We start from the raw sequence: 6,040 nt of genomic DNA on the forward strand, positions 1-6,040 counted from the left end.
GCTGGTGGCCTGACCCTTTGAAGGGCCGGGAGCTGCCTGGGTCACCCCCGGGGCTGGGCTTTGGGGAGCCAGGAGGGAAGCTGCAGCCACGGGAACATGCAGGGAGCTGCCTGCAGGGGGCGCTGCTGGGGAGGTCACGGTCAGGGCAAGAGTCACAGGGCTCGGGTCACCATTGGGCACCCCCTGCTGGTCGGATGCTGCAAAAACCCAGTGGGTTCCCCCGCCCCGTACCGCAAAACCAGGAGTCGGAGTGACCCGAAATGGAGCTGACTGGCCTGGCCATGTTTTCGGGGGGGGCCTGGCTCCCCCATCCAGGCCCTGATTCCCTAACCCGGGAGGGGCTGAGGATCGCGGGAACCAGCCCCTCCATGGCTCGGCTTGGGGTGCCGACCCGACCCTGCACGTCTGGGGTGGCAGATTTCGGTTACCGATCGGCCCGAGGCGTCAGGTGATCGGGCTGCAGCCGCAGGATCGTTCGGGGGGGAGATAACGAAACACACCAAGGGTCGACGTTTAAAGCTTTATTAATAAACTAATGAAATGACAGCGGAGAGTGACGGGTGCGTCCCCACGTCACGCAGCGGCCGGGGGAGTTCGTGCCCCGAGCCCTAACTCCCTGTCACACTCACACTCGCCCGACCCGAGGCTGGCCAGGCCTGGGGGGAACGTAAGGGGGGGGACGGGAGTTCTGTCCGGGCGCCGCTGCCATCGCCGAATTGCTCCGGCTCTCGGGAGGGTTTTTAAGTCCAGGGGCCTTGGGGGGTTTGTTCCACATGGTCTTTGTACCAGTCCAAACCGCCTCGACTTTCCCAAAACCCACCGGCCAGACGTCCTTGTCCTCGTTCCCCTCCGGGCGGCCTTCATGGGCTGCTCAGCTGCATCTGCCTTTCTCCCGGCCGGCCGGTGATTTCCGGGGCCCCTCGCCGGCCGAGAGGCAGGTGTGTGTGGTGGCCTTGAGCGGGCTGGGCTCAGCGACGGCCCTTTGGGCCTAGCAGGAGCGCGGCGTTAACCCGCTCTCTGCTCTCGTCCTCCTCTGGCCGCTCGCGACCGGCGAAGGAAGCTTCCGTTCCGCACTCACACCTTTGACCCGTCCCAAAACGCCCTGCGACGCTTGCACCAGCGTCGGCCACACCCAGTGCTGATCGGCCTTCCCCACGGGGACCCCTTGGGCCATTGGGGTGGGACACTGGGTCACCGGAGCTGCTGGTTCCTTGCACGTCACGGGGGTGATTCCCCTGGAGCGCTCCAGCCCAGCCCTGCCCCAGAGCTACCCTGCCACTGCCCGGCCCGCCTGCGTTTAAACCCTCACTGCGCCCCCGACATGACTGACGGCCCAGCTGCACCCCACACTGCGGCAGGGGAACCCCCCACGTTCCTGCCAATCTAACCTGGGGGGAAACTGCTTCCCCACCCCACGTAGGGTGATCAATTAGACCCTGAGCATGTGAGCAAGGAGCAGCCAGGAGATACGGTGAATTAATTGTACAGCCAATGCCACCGCCTGGCTGACCCGTGCGATACAGTTCAGCGTTCCAGGATTTCCAGCCTTAACGACTCGCGTCCCGGGTGGCACCGTGACTAACGCTTCCCTGAAGCCCCAGTATATTAGCTCTACTGCACGCCCCAGAGCTGAAAAGCCAGTTATTTCCTCAAAGAAGGAAATCAGTTTAGTCTGGGACGATAATATGCAAGTACGCTAAAGTCCAGACCAGCAATAATATCTACTTGGTGTTTTAATTGGGCCAATTTCCCAAAGCTGAAAACAATTATGAGCCAAATCAGCTGGAAGGAAGAATTTAATCAGAAAAACGTGAGTGGTAATTGGGACTCATTTAGGAACAGCTTACCGGATGCCCCACAAACCACAATCCTACAATTGAGGGAGAAGGCTGTGCTGGTAAAAAACGAAACACACTCAACACCACTCTGGTTTAGAAAAGTGAAGGCAATGGTAAAATATATATATAAAAAGGGGGAAGTTGATAGCAATGAATATCAATCAGAAGTTAGGAATTGTAGAAGACTGATAAGGGAAGCTAAGGGACACAAGGCGCAATCTGTGGCTAGCAGAGTTAAGGACAGTAAGGACAAAACATATTAGGGGGGAAAGAATCCTGACAATGGTATTGGTCCATTGCTAGATGGGACTGGTAGATTTATCAATAATGCAGAAATGTTCAATAAATATTCCTGTTCCATAGCTGTGGGCGGGTGGGGGGGCGGAGAGATGAGCCAGTTTCATCATACGGTGATAACACCGTTTCCCTTCTAATAGCATCTCTGGAGGACGTTAAAAAGAATGTACTGAAGTTAGACATTTTAAAATCAGCAGGTCCCGCTAACTTGCCTCCAGGAGTTTGAAAAGAGCCGGCTGAGGGGCTCGCTGGACCGGCAACGCTGATTTTCAATACGTCTTGGCGCACTGGGGAAGTTCCAGACGTCTGGAAGAAAGCGAACGTGTCAATTTACAAAGGGTAAATGGGATGACTTGGGTAATTCTAGGCCTCTCAGCCTGACATCGACCGATCCCGGGGAAGATAAGGGAGCGGCTGATAAAGAGCGAAAGGAGGTCAATGTCATTAATGCCAATCCACGTGGGTTTATGGCAAACGGCTCCGTCAGTCGAACTTGGTAGCTGTTCTGAGATGACAAACGTGGTCGGCAGCAGTCCCCGCTCCTGCCCTGACGGGCTTCAAACAGCCCTGGGGGAAGGTTGTGGCTGGGGGCTGCTGAGCTGGGCTGATGGGGAAGTGGCTGCAGCTGGGACACGCCCCAACCAGGCCACATCTGGCCTGTATGAGAGGCTGGGAGCCAGGAGCCCTGGGCGTCTCTCTCTGGCTGTAGAGGGAGAAGGGCCTGGCTGCAGGGGGCTGGACACAGGGTACCTGTGGAGCAGGGCTGGGGACAGGCAGAGGAGCCGGGGAGCTCCAGCCGGGAAAGCCCCAGGCTGCGGCCTGGCGAAGGGCTAACAGGTACTGGGGGTTGTAGGGGGCAGCCCAGGGGTCGGCCAAGGCAGCAGGTCCAAACCCTCCTTGCCAGTGATGAGTGGCTGATCCTGCAGCCTGCCCCAGGGCGTGGGAGTGAGACGATGACTGGCAGTGGCCTGATACTGGGGAGTGGGTGGGGGAGGCAGGAGGGGGCACTCACTGTACAGGGTAGGCAGCACCCCCTGCCCTGCCCACAGCCAGCCCCTGTCTGCAGCCAGCCCTGCACCCCCTGCCCTGCCCTGTCTGCAGCCAGCCCCACACCCCCTGCCCTGCCTGCAGCCCCACATCAGCCCCTGTCTGCAGCCAGCCCTGCACCCCCTGCCCTGCCTCCAGCCCCCCATCAGCCCATCTGCAGCCAGCCCCGCACCCCCTGCCCTGCCTCCAGCCAGCCCCATGTCCACTGGTGCCCTGCAGTTCCCACACCTTCAATGAGGGGGGCAGGGAGCAGCTGGGACCCACACATGTGCAAACACCCCCAGAGAGTGGCGGGGACCCACACGTGTGAAACGGAGCTCAGTTCTAGTTCAGGCCCATCTGTTAAAAACAGAACTTCAGGTGGGTTAACATCCAGCTGTATTTTCCCAGACACGTCCGGCTTTTTGGGTCTTAAATCGCCATCCAGGAGGAAAATACGGTCGTATGGTGACGCGATTGGCACAAAACATACAGACTGTGGCACATCCCTTAAATCAGAACTTTTTATAGGGAACTGGTTGCGAAGAAATGAAAAGATTTTGTTCCTTTTTTTTAAAGTCATCCCTGCCGGGGCCCTGCACTTCCTCAAGCCGGCCCTGCCTGGCAGTAGCCGTACACTGAGGTGAGGTGGGGATAGCGGGTGGGGGTTTCCCAGGGAGGGGAGCCCCTAAGCCTGAGGGGGTCACTGCCAGGGGCAGCACCCCAGGTAACAGGGCACCGGGTCCAGGGAGGGACACGGGGTCCAGGGGACGGGCAGATCACCGGAGCCGGTGGGCGCTCCGGAGCCGGAACGAGCCAATTCCCAGGAGTCACCCGCAGGACGCGCCACGTCTACAGCGTTGCTAAAGGTTTCTGTAAGGTGCGTGAGGGGTGATTTTGCCTCCGCGTCTGGCCCTGGTGCCACCGCTGCTGGGACCCCCCGGGCCGTCCTGGGGCCACCCCCCACGGGCGTTGGCAAGTGGCAGAGGGGTCGGAGAGCCCCGGGAACGACGGAAGGATCCGAAACCCTGCCTGAGCGAGAGTCCCCAGGAGCGAGCCCATCGCCGTCCCTAAGTACCTACATGGGTGCAGGGCTCTGCTGCTCTGGGCCAGTCCCGGGGGAGCCCTTCCGGGTGCCAGCTGCCCCCGCAGGGTCGCTCGCTGGCACCAGGGGAAGCCCCTTGGCTTCACCGCCTCCTGGACCAAACCTCCGAGCCTCCAGCCCCTGCTGCTCAAATCCAGCCTGCATCCTGCACAGGGTGCGCCAGCCCTGGGGGTAGCTGTTAGGGATCGAGCATCCCGGCGGCGTGACCCTGGTCTTCTCGGACTCCCGTGGCCATGGGGCCCAGACCCCCACGCCTGTGACCCCCGTGTCTCTGCAGAGAGTAAACCGACTTTCCCCAGCCATGCACCACACAGGGGAAACTGAGGCACACACGCTACTCATACAAAATATTACAGCAAATCCGCACTCCGGGGAAGAGAGATTTAATAACGGGCTTGTCAGTCTCGCAGGGAACGGTCTGGCACCACCCACCAGCTGGCAGTTGCGGCTGGACAAATTCAGACCGGGAAGAATAGTGGGAGCAATTTAACCGGGGGAACAATCTCCCGGCCGTCGGGGCGGGTTCTCCGTCGCTGGCCCCTTTTCCAAGCGAGATTGGATGCGGTTCTGACAGCTCTGCTCTGGGAAGGGGTTGGGGCCGACGAGCCGTAACCCCTGGGACAGAAATGACATTTCAAGCCCAGAGATCGGGCCACGGTGTGTCCCGGGGATCAGCGGGAGAGGGAGGGGGCCTATTCTGCAGGCAGCAGGGGGGTCTCTCCCTTGGCAGGCCACGCTACTCCCCAGAATCAGCAGCATTTCAGGGGCAAGGGGTTACAACCACCTGATGGAGTCTCGTCGCACTTTCCCTCCTGCTGGGATCTCTGCAGGCTAAACGTTACCGCGGAGCCGTTTTTAAACCGGCAGCCCCCCCAGAACGTGCGGCCAAGAGTTTCAAAGATCTGGCCGAGGCGCCGGCAGGGGGTTAACAGTGCCTGTCACCAGCTCGCACGGCGCGGGGGGAAGTCCCGGGACAACGCCGGTACAAAGGATAAACAGGAGGCCCCAGGTAGGCAGAGGCCGGTCAGGCCGACATCCCAGCCACGGTAACGGAGCGAGCGGCTGATTTAAAAACGTCCAACTCCGGCAGTATGTGACAACCGTGCCCCAGCAGCGTGACTCCCCCCTCCCCTGCCTTCATTCAGACCCTGCACCCAGCTCTGGGGTGGGGTCCGGCTCCGAGCACCCTGACTCATCAGCCCGGCAGGGACAGGCAGGGACAAACAGCACAGGGTGGGGTGGGTGGGTTGAGTTCAGTCCTGGCAGGCTAAACGCTGCGCGCATGCGCGCGTGCGCCACCGGCTTGAAATACTGCAGCCAGGGCCCAGCGCTCTCCCCCCAGGGGGGCCCCTGCCCCTGTGGCAGCAGCAGCAGCTGGGGTGGTGCCCCACCCTCCCCGTGCCCAGCCCGTGCCCACTCCGGCCCCAGGGCCCCCATTGCTCTGAGCACCGGGAATTTCCCGGCCCAAGGCACCACGGCGAAGGAGCTCCCGACCCCGCTCCCCCTCCAAGCACAGTGCCCCATGGGCAGCGGGCTCCAGCCTGCTCCCAGGACCGAGGGCTGCAGCCCCCCACCCCGTGGCAGGGACGCCCGGCCAGCCCCGTGCCTGGAACCACTGGGACATTTCCCAGCCGTCCCCATGCGGCGGGTTGCAGCCGTTCTCCTCCCCGCTCTTCGGCACCCGGGCCGGGGGGGGCCCAGGATATGTACGCGGGGAGGGGGGGTTCTGAGAGGTACCAGGGTCGAGGCCACCGCCTCCGGGATCCAGTGAGAA

This window comes from Mauremys reevesii, linkage group 14, assembly GCF_016161935.1.
Source record: "Mauremys reevesii isolate NIE-2019 linkage group 14, ASM1616193v1, whole genome shotgun sequence".
In the NCBI taxonomy this organism is placed as follows: domain Eukaryota; kingdom Metazoa; phylum Chordata; order Testudines; family Geoemydidae; genus Mauremys; species Mauremys reevesii.